The sequence below is a fragment of the Globicephala melas genome, chromosome 9, assembly GCF_963455315.2.
Source record: "Globicephala melas chromosome 9, mGloMel1.2, whole genome shotgun sequence".
NCBI lineage: Eukaryota > Metazoa > Chordata > Mammalia > Artiodactyla > Delphinidae > Globicephala > Globicephala melas.
In genome coordinates this window covers 93,880,354-93,892,812 of record NC_083322.1, presented here as the reverse complement: position 1 = coordinate 93,892,812, position 12,459 = coordinate 93,880,354, and the positions used below count along the sequence as shown (strand labels likewise).

Here is a 12,459-nt window from a genome sequence, read left to right as displayed (position 1 = left end):
AGAAAGCAGTAGAAAAGTGTGCCCAGGATCCCCAAAGCACGAAGTATAATACGTTTGTACACGTGCCACTGAGTGCCGACTTTTCAACGCACCACAATCCATGTTTGGAAGAATAGAAAGCATGACCTTTATTTCAAGGAGTTTAACTTTGAATGAGGAGAAGAAAACTCACAAAAAGCTAATACACACTGTACTGGGGACAAAGTGCCACAAAAGTAGAGAGGAGGAAAGATCATTTCATGGGAGACAAGAAATTCTTCGTGGCTAAGATTCCCTTTGAACTACCAGTGATTGGGGGTGTCAAACTGGGGGAAGAGGCCCAGGGCTCTCACTGCAGGGGGACTGAAGGAAACAGGAGCTAATTCAGGAAACAGTTATTGGTCTGATGAGACTGAAGCACAGGTTTTCCACCTTTGTTGCCCTCTCCAAAAATTCTCATAAAGCATTAAGGGGAGAGAATCCATCCCAGTGTACCAACTGTAAAGATCTGTGTGGTCTTTTTACAGCCCCCATTTTATAGCTAGTGGATTGAAAAGCCTGTCACACGCCACGTGCAAAGGACAGAGTGGCTGGTTGCAATTTAGAGCATGATGGCCTAACGGGCCCTGGGGATGCTGGTTGGCATGTAGGTCACCAGCAGACGGGGGCACACCCTTGACCTCCTCACCATGCCCCTGGATCTGTGCCTGCTTTTCAGGTCTAGAAATTTGCCTTTGCCTCTGGGAATACTTTACTGTAAAAGAGAGACCTATCACTTTGCCCAGATTGTTTGCAATTCCCGATCAGCATGTTCTCTTCCGCCGCAGATTTATTAACTGACTATAGGGGCTCTATCATTATGGCGAATGAGATACTTACGTTGGTTATTAAAAGGATGTGTCTCCTGATGAGTACGCAAGACTTACCATTGAGGGCTGGGAAGACAGGACTGGAGATGTGTTTCCATTTCCATGTAAAAATAAAAAGAAATAAGCTTTACTAACTTATAACATTAAGCCTCTGGGTGTGCCTGTCAGATTCTCACGGCACTCTCTCCAAGTGTGGGTATGAGGCCACAGGGACAGCAGGCAGGGCCTCAGTCTTTTGCTATCACTGAGACTTACATTTATAATCTTATTCTATTGCATTTTATTTTACTATATTATTGAGTTTAAACTAAATAGCAAGTATCTTTTAAAAATTCTGCAAAATCGTGAATGGAAGCTATTTCTAATAATGCAAACCCAAATAAAATCCTAAAAATGGATAGGGCAATGACCTTTCCTCCAAGCCCTTCTGCCACATAATGAAGTTAAAAACACGACAGCATATTGTAATCTGTTAGGAAATTGGCCCAAATAATTATAATTACCAAGAAAACTTTTTAGATAGAAATTTACAAGACCTGTTGTTGAGGATAATCTGGCTCTAAGAATATATTGTGCCTGGAGATATTATTAATAACAGTAGTGAGTAAATGTGATTCATAAATAAATACATATGTATTGAGATATATACTTAAAATGTTACAGACACTGACTAAGGGCATCCTCTTGTCTGTGTTAGACACCCAATAAGATTAAAAGCACCCCGCAACAAGGACCTACTGTATAGCACAGGGAACTATAGTCAATGTCTTGTAATAACCTATAATGGAATAGAATCTGAAAAAATAATATATAAATTATATATATCAATCTATATAATATAAAATATTTTATATAAATATAGGATATATATTATTTCTGTGGACATACTTTTAACCCATTATATTTTGATTTTGTTGAGCCTTAAGTGAGAGAGATCCCTGTCACCATACTGTTCCCAGGGTAGAAGTGAAAGTCATATTACAAGATAACGCTCTCAAATAAGATGGCAATAGCTACAGCAGCCTGGAGATGTGTTCCCATCCCGAACTTCTCACCTTTGATTTGGAGTAGTGATTTAGTGGTTAAGAAAACAAATATAGGGCTTCCCTGGTGGCGCAGTGATTGAGAGTCCGCCTGCTGATGTTGGGGACACGGGTTCGTGTCCCGGTCCGGGAAGACCCCACATGCCGCGGGGCAGCTGGGCCCGTGAGCCATGGCCTCTGAGCCTGCGCGTCCGGAGCCTGTGCTCCGCAACGGGAGAGGCCACAACAGTGAGAGGCCCGCGTACCGCGAAAAAACATATATATATATATATATGAGAAGGGCATGGAGTATACCATTTCATAATGAAATGAGTGCTTCAATCTGTGATGACAAATGTGCTTGTCATCAGTCCAAGTCCTTCAGTGGATTACCTGGTACATCAATGCAAAGTGGGCTTAATTGTTTCCTGCAAGTGGTGGCAAGCAGGTTATCTGAATGAGCTAGTTGAGTTTACCAAACACCTTACTTTTCAGGGAGCAAGTATGCCCCCGAGAAGGTGGCTCACTGTTCCTCTGCAATTGATGTCACCCTACAAGAACTGTTACCTTCCCTTTAGTGCCTTGCCTGTCTCCTTTAAGGAAGCTTGCCTCTCCCTCTGCCTTTGCCGTTCAATGTCTCCGGATGGAACTGTACTTGGGGAGGTTGGCTAATGGGATCTCTCTCTGCATTCTACTGAGGATTTTAATCTAACTCTTGGCTTCTCTGCAGGATGTAGCAGGTCCTAATTGAAGCCCAATAACACAGAAATCAATTTAGAGGCCAGAGCCCTGCTTCTGGCAAGTCTTGGAGGACTGAGCCTCTTAGCTTGATGAATATAGCTCTTTTTCATTCCTGTAAGCATCATAGAGCAAGACCAACTAGGTTCCTGCCAGCTCGCCTGTTAGCTCTCCCTCATAGGACAGTGGAACCAGGAAAGTGTCTCACCGTATGTGGGAGGGTGTTGAAATACATGGAAGAGTGGCAGAAAGGAGGCTGAACACCAAGACTAAACATTTTGGTAAGATTGAGGAGTTGGCTTTTGGGAGGGAGGTACTTTAATGGAATTAGGATTGGTTGCTGCTTATCGCCATCAACAAGGTTAGGGATGAAGGAATGAGCGCAATAGCATGGAATTCAAAAGAACAATCCTGCATATGCCATTCCAAATAGAGGTGCCGGTGATCAAAGTCAACGTTGGTGCCAAGAAGCAACTCTTAATGGTCTCCACCTGCTTTAAACTGTCTTAAAACATTCTGAAAATTTCCCTTTTCTTTTCTTCATGAGAGAATAGGGGATAGGAGTGTTGGGGTGTGTGTGTGTGTGTGTGTGTGCGCGCGCGTGCGTGCGCGCACGCGTCCACACGCATGCACGTGTGCAAGTGTTCATGTTCTCATAAGTACACCCTCGTCTTGGCCCATGTGTGTTTGTCATAAAACTTGAAAGAAGTACAAGTTTTAGCTGGAAGGAAAGCTTTTTATAGCAACGTTATAAATCACTTCAAGGAGTGATTCTCAGTTAAGAGCTGACAGCTCCCTCGTGAAGTGACCATGCCAGGCCTGCCATTCAAAGAAGCTTGGAGACCAGTCTCGTTTGTCATCTAAAATGAAAGTGATATGTTCTTGGGGATGTCACATGAGAAGGCAAGATGGAATGTTCCTGCCATTTGCACTATCTTTGGATGAAACAAGAAGGAGGTGTTAGTATGATGTAATATATAATATTGAGCAGGAAGTGATGAGCAGTTGTATACTGGGCTACTGTCTGAGGCAGAGTGGAAACGGAACTGCTGTTCATTGTAACACAATGGATGCCTGACTACCATGTTTCTCTTCAGTAAAGGAGCCCTTTGCAGTAGGGACTCCAAGCACAGAGTTCTCTCTGTGAACTCCGAGCACAGAGAGAAATTTAGACTCAGATGTCTCAAGCTATGGGTGGAAATCCATAGCACAGTTGTTGTTAAACTTGACAAAGTATCATGGAAGTCAACAAAGACAGTCACAGCAGCCCATTGAGAAAGGCTCCTCTTTAAGCAACAGATTAAGTCATCGGTCTTTGAAGCAGGAAGTGGACCTCCCAGAATACCAGGCCCAACAGTTATGAATAATGGAGGACACACAATGTCTAGACCAGATAAGAACTCATCCCAAATCCCTCTTTCTGTAAAGGAACTGGAGACATATCAGAAACCACTGTCATCTCCATTAGAGTTTATGGATATAACTGTGAAAACTTAACTGCAGTGAAAATTAGAATGAAAACAGAAAAGCAGTGGATTTTTTTTTAAAAAGGCATTAAAATAATTTTTAAAATAAAAAATAAGTATTGATTGCCAAAAAGCTGTTGTCTTTTTCTTGCCATATCCGTTACTTTATGGAGAGACAAATGTTAAAACGAGCTTATTAATAGAGTAAACAAGTCATAAACAATGTCAGTTAGAGGCAGAGGCAGTTCCAGGAAAAAGGATGTGGATGCTGTGCTCCACCCATTATTAGAAATCCTTGCTGAAGAAGCCTCTGTTACCTTCAGGGCTAGCAAAGACACTGTCACGTATTGCTGTTCCTGTGCCTCCTCTAAGCTGAGGCACGGGGCCAAGGTCGGGCGTGCGTTCACCATTTTCAGTGTAGCTAAGAATCTTCCTTCTAACTGGAACTGTGATACCCTCCTGCTTCTTTTCATCTGCAATCCTCCCAACAGTGTTAACCAGTGCCTTCCTTGCTTGATGTCATGTAAGATCTAAAAAATCAAAAACGCTGGGAAAATACACACAGTCAGAGGGGAAAATGTCAGAAACTACTGCATCCTTATTTTTGAAAAGTACTAATCTCTGCCTCACTTTACTCCTTTATCTGATGAATTTATACACATGTAATCTACATATAGCTTTAATGGATCTGTATCAATCTTGAATAGCTTGAGAAATGCCTGTGATTCTCATGACAGAGTGCAGGATCTATTCTCTAAGTCTGGGCATCTACACAACCTGAATCGGTAGGCTTTCCCTGAGTTTTCGCCGCCGAGATCCTATTGCACATAGCAGACAAGACCAAGGTAAGAAGCATCTTTGCACCCCTCTGCTTCGTGAGGCTTATTTCCTTCTGGGCAGGCAGTGTGTTCAATGGCTCCACCAGATGGGATGCTGAACGCTGTCAGCACCTCTTTCACCCCAATGTGCCTCTGTGTGGGAGAGGAAGCCACGCAGGAGACGAGGACGAAAGAGGAGGACAGGGTCCTCTTTGAACTAAAAGTGTGGCACTCGTGAAAGCAACAGGAAGAAGTTTGAGTTCAAGAATTTGGAGATGGGGATGCAATGCCTCATTAATCAGGGGAGGTGGACCTGGGACACCTGGGGTCGTTTCCTTTTCCTGGACTAGACGGCAACGTTGCAGATGTTCCCACCACCCTGCTCCCCCACCACCCCCGCTCTGTTAATTTCACTGACTTAACACTTTTGCAAAATGAAAAACAAAATCAGGGCTCTTGCTATTAGAGTCTCGCTCTTCTCTGTTCCAGCCCGATATGGAGAGGCCCAGAATGGTCCCCCCCGTCCGGTGTCTTCAGTCTCCTTCCCACGTTCCCCTCTCTGACAAGGCATCTTAAATCTGTTAATAAGTGAAGGGAGACATTCCTTAGCCCCAGCCTTGCATCCTTTCTCTGGGTCTTCCGTCCACCTTTAGTAACACGGAGCTTAAAGTGCCTGTTTGATGGCAAAGCTGGGGAAAAGGTTGTCTCTCTCATCCCTGTTACATGTACTTTCCCGTAATCTAGTGATTCTTCCTGAATAACTGGTCTCCCTTTCCTTTTTAAGGTCCTGTCTAACCGCCCTTTCCCACTTGATTCTTGGGTCTGCGCTTTCAGTGATGTTGCCATGCAAACACCTCAGCGTTCTTCTTCCCTTGAGCAAAACTTCTCAGGAACTGGCCAAAATGTGAGCTGGAGCTACCTGGGGGTACCGGTCATATGTTCAACACATGTAGAGGTCGCAAAAAGCATTTTCTCAGTGCATTTCTTTACGTTAATGCACTTCGAAATCTAATAATATTTCATTTAGGGGAAAAGTAAATTGTTCTCTGTCGATGAGGCAGATCATTACTTTCCCATTTGCTGACGTGAGCGTGCATGCTGACCCTCATAACTCAGATGCCACAAACACACCCGTCAGTGCCACGTGACGTGAATTCTTTTTCTGATAAACAGCACCCGATATTGTGCTGATTCAGGTATGGTACGTCACCCAGACCTCTAGTAAGCCATAATGCGTATTTGTAAAGTTCCTAGCTGGTTGGGAAATACGGTTTATAATATTTCTTTCCCTCTGTGAAGCTAAATTATTTATTTCAGTCAAACTCCTAGGCATTTCGTGTTTAGACTGTTTGTGAAGGAGCAGCAAAACATTGTGGTTAAGAGTTTAGGCTTTGGAGTCAGAAAGATCTAGATCAGAATCCAGGCTCTGTTGTGACCAGCTGAATGGCTTTTTGCAACTTGTACGCTCTTGGAACTCCTCTGAAAGTGAGCGATTGTCAGACTGGCCTGGCAGAAGCTGCTTGTCTTTTAGAATGTTGGATTAAGTAATGCAGATGACATCAGCTGTATAGCACCTGGCATCTATAAAGATAACTTATTGATACATTCAGTTAATTTAATCCTAGGGCATGGTGGCGAGGCACCATCTGCAGGGTATTCAGGAAGTAGTCACCTTCTTAATATCATCATAACCTCCTAGGAGAATATTCCATCTCTACGTTGGACATCTATAGGCATCACACCCTGTGGTTGTCCCCCTTTATCTCTCACATCTCAGTGCACATCTTTCTCTCCCAGGCATTCAGTGTCATCCTTGACACCATCTTCTCCCTCTTCCCTAAGCCAGTCCACCAGCTAGCCTTATGGATTTGTCCCCCGAAATTCACACTTCTCTCTGTATCTACAGCCACCAACGCCTCTTGCCCAGGGTACCGCACAAGCCTCCCAGCGTCTCTTCTTATGTTCAGCCTCCCTCCTCAGCTGCTTCTCTACAGAGTAGTGATCTCTGAAAAAAATGCAATTGGAAAAAAATTCCCCCAGTCAAGCCTCTGCTTAAATCTCTTCCTTAACCTTGTCCTAAGACCAAGGCTGCTAAGCTGATTCTCCAGGCCCTGTGGATACACCTCTGCCTATCCGCCTGGCTTCGTCTGCGTCCCTCTCCTTCTGCATCCAAACACATCAGTGTCCTCCTCCCAGCAACAGGAAGCCTTGACCGAGCAACGGTTTCTTTTCCCTTCTTGCAGCTACTTTTACACTTATAATCAGGAGAGAAGAATTCAAAACTTCCCTTTTTTGTTTTTTTCCCTAAGGGCATGGAGATGTTTAGTGAATTCATATTTTCCAAAGACATTTTTTGGAGAGTCTCAGATGAAATGTCAAAAACAAGCCCAACGTATTATTCTGATTTGAACTAGGTCCAAACAACGTTGGGATTTCTAGTAGGACTGAAATGATTAAACCAACAGCCATTCCCTTAGCATGTGTGAACTTCAATCTCAAGGCCAAAGTCTAGCTAGAAAAGTGCTGACGTTTTGAAATGTTATACAGCAGAAAAAGGTAGTGGAATGTTTTGGTAACCTCAAAAAATATTTAGTTTGGGATTCAATCCCAGGTGTCGAGGCAAGTTTGTCAGGTGTTGGTGATGTATCCAAAGGTGGATACATAACTCACCAGGGACCAGGAGTTTCAAACCCCCCTTAGACGCGAGGATCCCAGGGTCTAGAGCAGAAAGCTGTTCTATAGTAATTTCTGCTTGGTACCCCAACAGAGCCCTCCTCCTTTATTCCTGCTGCCGTTCTGATACCTCCATGTTATCCTCATTCATTCCTGGCCAGTGCCTGGAGGTAAGCCCAGAGGGAACCAGGTAACTAATGAGAGCGAGGCTGGAGTTAAGCTTCAGAGGGTAGTGAGAACAGGCACCGGAGGGTGCTCAGCTATCCACAAAAGTCTCTATACCTGATAGCCACCTAGGATGCGAACTCCCAATTCTTCTGATGTTTATAGGTAGCTTCTGGCTGATACGCAGATGTCATATCCCTGCCACCCCACGGGTGGACAGTTGGTAGGGACATGGCCAGGGATGGTTGGCGTGTGTGATGCTGGAGTTTTCTCATCAATTCCCTCTCTAGCTGCATCTAAATTTCACCGGCAAGAATATTGGAATTGTTAACTGCTTTTGATTTGGGTCGATTTATTTCAACTATGGAAGGCTTCAAGCTTCAAAGGTAAGCTTTTCTACTTCTACCAAAATCCATTGGCCATTTATGGGAATGGAATTTTATGATGCTTTTTTTTTTTAACATCTTTGTTGGAGTATAATTGCTTTACAGTGGTGTGTTAGTTTCTGCTGTATAACAAAGTGAATCAGCTATACATATACATATGTCCCCATATCCCCTCCCTCTGCGTCTCCCTCCCACCCTCCCTATCCCACCCCTCTAGGTGGTCACAAAGCACCAAGCTGCTCTCCCTGTGCTATGTGGCTTTATGATGCCTTTTGAAGGTTAAAGGAGGTCTTCCCAGGCCCTTTCGATTAGGTTAGGTCCCTCTGATATGCCCTGCATAGCACTTGCTCTTTGTTCACCACAGTGAGCCCACCTGTGATAATTAGTTTAATATCCTTATTCCCTGCCAGACTGGATGTACCATGTCTGCACATGAGCCCTGCCCATCTTACCCACTGTTGTTGTTTCCCCACGTGTTGTACGTATAGTAGGCACTAAATATGTGTATGTGATATAAAAAGATGATAGATAGATGATAGATAGATAGATAGACATTTGATCTATCCATCTATCTAGAGCATGGATGAAAAAAATAAGCCAAAACCAGATTATATGCCATCAAATGGGACATCCTACAATATTAGTATATTAGTATGGGGCTTAAAATGATGAAATTTACTGCTGCATTTTAACCACGGAATCTTAGAACCTACTTATATCAATGTAAAAATAATAATTTATAATAATAAAAATACAGCTAATGTGTAAATGATACTGACAGTATGCTACAGTAATGTTCTAGTACTTTACCTACATTCAATCACATCATTCTCATCACAGCCGTAGGAGGTAGGTATTATTATCCCCAATTTACAGATGAGCAAACTGAGGCTCAGAGAAGTTGGAGATTTGTCAACTGGTAAGGGGAAGAGTGGGGTTTCCACCCAGCTCTGGTCTCTCAACCCTATTGCTTTAGATTGGATAAGATTCCATCCCAGTCCGGAGGGAGTTACCAGCAGTTACGTAGCATTTGAAAAGCTAAATCAAAACACAAGGCAATAAGATCTCTGTGGAGACAGGGCATGAGTAATTGTTACATGAATTGTACTCCATCCTAAATGCCACGGTGCAGAGGAAGTGGGGAGAGAGGGCCAGGGCCTGGAACAGCCTGGGAAGGTTCCATGGAGAGCAGCTGACCCTGAACGTAGTCCAGAAGGATGGGTGCAGTGTGGATGGGGGGAAGGGTAAGGAGAGTCACAAAGGATAAAGTGAACAAATGTGCCACGTTGAAAGTTTTTTTTTAAACATGGATTCAATATAATAAACGAAGTACTGTCCCAAAACACAGATTTTTCTCTGCCTCTGAGAAGACTGTGGGATTTGGAGTTGCATAAGTAGCGACGTTTTTCCCCACGTTTGTTTTCTCCAGCTATAAAACGGAATTATTACTTGCCATGTTCCTCCCCCTTATAGATGGTGAAAGGGTTAAAGGATTCCATAAAGTGTTAAGGGCTTCTTAAAGGAGTTGTGCAAGAACAAATGATCATCATCATCACTGTTTTTGCTGTTGGTTTTTATTATCATTATTGTAAAACTGTTCCCGGGGAGGCGTAACTTTTAGGGTGGTCACAGCCTGCTCCATCAACTGTCTGCATCGTGATCCACCTGCTGGAAGAGGCCGGACAGAACCTTGGCCTTTGCAGGTCCTTCTTCCAGCAATTCCTGCCACGCCAGAAGGTTCCCTGTGGCCAGAATCTGCTACCCGTCTCTCTTTGACCAGGACTGGCTCATCGCTTATGCGTTTTTCCCCCCCAGCACATACACTGCTTTAACAAATTAATTAGTTACTGATATTTAAATATCAGTACATTTCCGATATGAATCTAGAATTCCAGCTTTCCATCTGCAGAAGAACTGGCAACAATGGGCCCACATGTAGCGCCCGCCGCAGCGAGAATCAGCGGGTCCATTGAAGGTACGTCCATGCCCTGACCAGGCCCCACATGGCCTTGGTTGTCATGGGGGTGATCGCCAGTCCTGCGGGCAGCTGGGTCTTTTGGCTACACCTGTCTATTTTCCACCCAAAGGACTGCCAGGTCTGGGGTGAGCTGCCAATGAGGGCCACACTAGGTGAGGAAGGTGGCAGGGCTGGGCCCAAGAGCACAGATGTGGCATTACTGATAGTCCAAAGGGACTGAGACAAAGAGAGAAAGAAAGGATCTGAATTTAGAGCCTGGAGCCGAAGACCAGAGCCAGGAAGTGGAGGTGCTAGGCACCTCCCATGGGATAATGGAAGCCCACAGCATCAGTTCTGGAGAACGTTCTAGGAGCCAGAGTGTCTGCTGGGCATGCCCTTCTATAACACTTTATTTTTTTATTTTTTATTTTAATTTTTATTATTTTTTGCTATCTACAAGAGACACATTTTAGTTTATTTTTATTTATTTATTTAATTGATGTAGAGTTGCTTTACAATGCTGTGTTAGTTTCAGGTGTACAGCAAAGTGATTCAGTTATATAGATATAAAAGTTTTCAGATTCTTTCCCATTATAGGGTATTATAAGATATTGAATACAGTTCCCTGTGCTATACAGTAGACCCTTGATGCTTGTTTACCTAACACCATTTATTTTGATTAGATAGTTCATACTTTTACATTACAGACACTGGGAAATTACATACCTTTGTGGTTTTGCATATGTGCACACCTACACTCACACCCAAGCCCCCGCCAGTGATCCTGACTTAATAACTGGGGTGGGAGCAGGGTGACAGCCTTGTCTGAAAGCTCCCGGCCCAGCACTTCCAACATGTGATGAAAACCACCACTCTAGGTGAGCTAAGCTTCCTCCTGACACCCTATTTCCATTCGGTGATCTTGGTCTGACCCCAGAAGTTGAACATTCTCTAAATAACTCCGTTCCTTTTGCATAAAACTCCTTCCTCTTTCGGTTCCCTGATATGGTATCTGGATGGATGAAAGCAGTTTTCTGTGTCTCTGGTCTGGCTGGTTTCTCTTTGGGGCCTATGGATGACATCTTTTGTCCTCCTGGTCACTTGCAACTTGAGCTGGTCCCTGGTGGAACATGACCTGGCCACCATTGTTGTGGTCAGGGTCTGACAGCCTCCCTGGCTGACATAGCCCCAGCCTGCCTCATGTAAGTGCATAAACCCCTCAGGGCCAACGCCACTTGTGAGGCCGAATCCATCCTCTGTACCCCAATAATGAATTAAATCTCAGAGACAGAGTTTTAGGTGAAGTAGAAAATAATAACTTTATTGCTTTGCCAGGCAAAGGGGGCCACAGCAGGCCCTCAAAACTCTGTGTCCCAACTTGGAGGGCTTAGTGAGGAGTTTTATAGCAATGTTTCAACGAGGGTGTAATCAGCTCATGGACGTACTTCTGATAGGTTAGTGGTGAGGCAACCGGGAGTCACCATCATCAACCTTCTGGTTCCAACCGTTCTGGGGTCTTCATGCTTGTGGGCAGCATGCAGTTAACTTCTCCCACCTGGTGTGGGTTTCAGTATCTGCAAAACAGCTCAAAGATATTGTTCTGTGTATCCCTTGATACACAGAACCAGGACCTTGCTGCAAGGCTGCACTATTGTTTCTTGACTGCCCCTCCCTTGTCTCCACATGCCCTCCCTTCCCTAATTAGCAACTGTTTGAACCTGACCATTGGAACTCAGGGAAGGTCATGGAGGATGAATAAAGCCTGTTTCCTGTAACCAAGAAATGGTGCAGGCGGTGGGGGGGGGGGGGGATACAGAAAAGTTTTTGTGCCCAGGAACCCTACAGGGTCCTGCAGAGGCAGCTCCCAAGAGGATCTCCTCCAAGGTCTAATACAATTGAAACAAACACACCCTGACCTCAGTTTTCCCCATGATCTTCAAAGCTTCCCCCCTGGTTTCCGAACTCCTGCCTCTCCTGCCTTTTGCTCCATTTCTCATCCCAGAATTTCTGTGGTTCTCAGGGGGGAATTTCCCTCTCCTTCCCCTCCGTGTATGTCTGGGATCCCCATGTCACATCTTCTTGCCTGACCCTGGCTTTACTAACACTCAGCCAATAGGAATCTCACAGTTAAGGAGACCTAACTCAGGCAGGTATGACTGTCTTCATTACAGATGAATTTTCACTCATTCTTCTTTTTTCAAATGTGCTTCGCTCTTCTTCCCCCACTTGTCCTTTAAGATGAGGGACCTGGAACATTTCTCTTATTAGATCTGGTACCCTTTGTGGGCAAGACGTCTCTTTGGTCCAACTCTGTAAGACAAATTCCCGTATAAGCAGTATTCGGGACATTTGTAAGAGTTCCTTGAAGGTCATAGCTGCTATACAT

At 44.3% G+C, this 12,459-nt stretch overlaps 1 long non-coding RNA gene across 1 annotated transcript in view; it reads right to left on the bottom strand.

Annotated features, from left to right (window-relative positions):
- The window catches only part of LOC132597801 (uncharacterized), a 110,956-nt gene that overhangs the window by 43,068 nt on the left and 55,429 nt on the right, over window positions 1-12,459 (bottom strand). Inside the window, exon 2 of the long non-coding RNA XR_009565143.1 lies at window positions 906-928. This is a non-coding gene — a long non-coding RNA (uncharacterized lncRNA). The remainder of the gene's footprint in view (window positions 1-905; window positions 929-12,459) is intronic.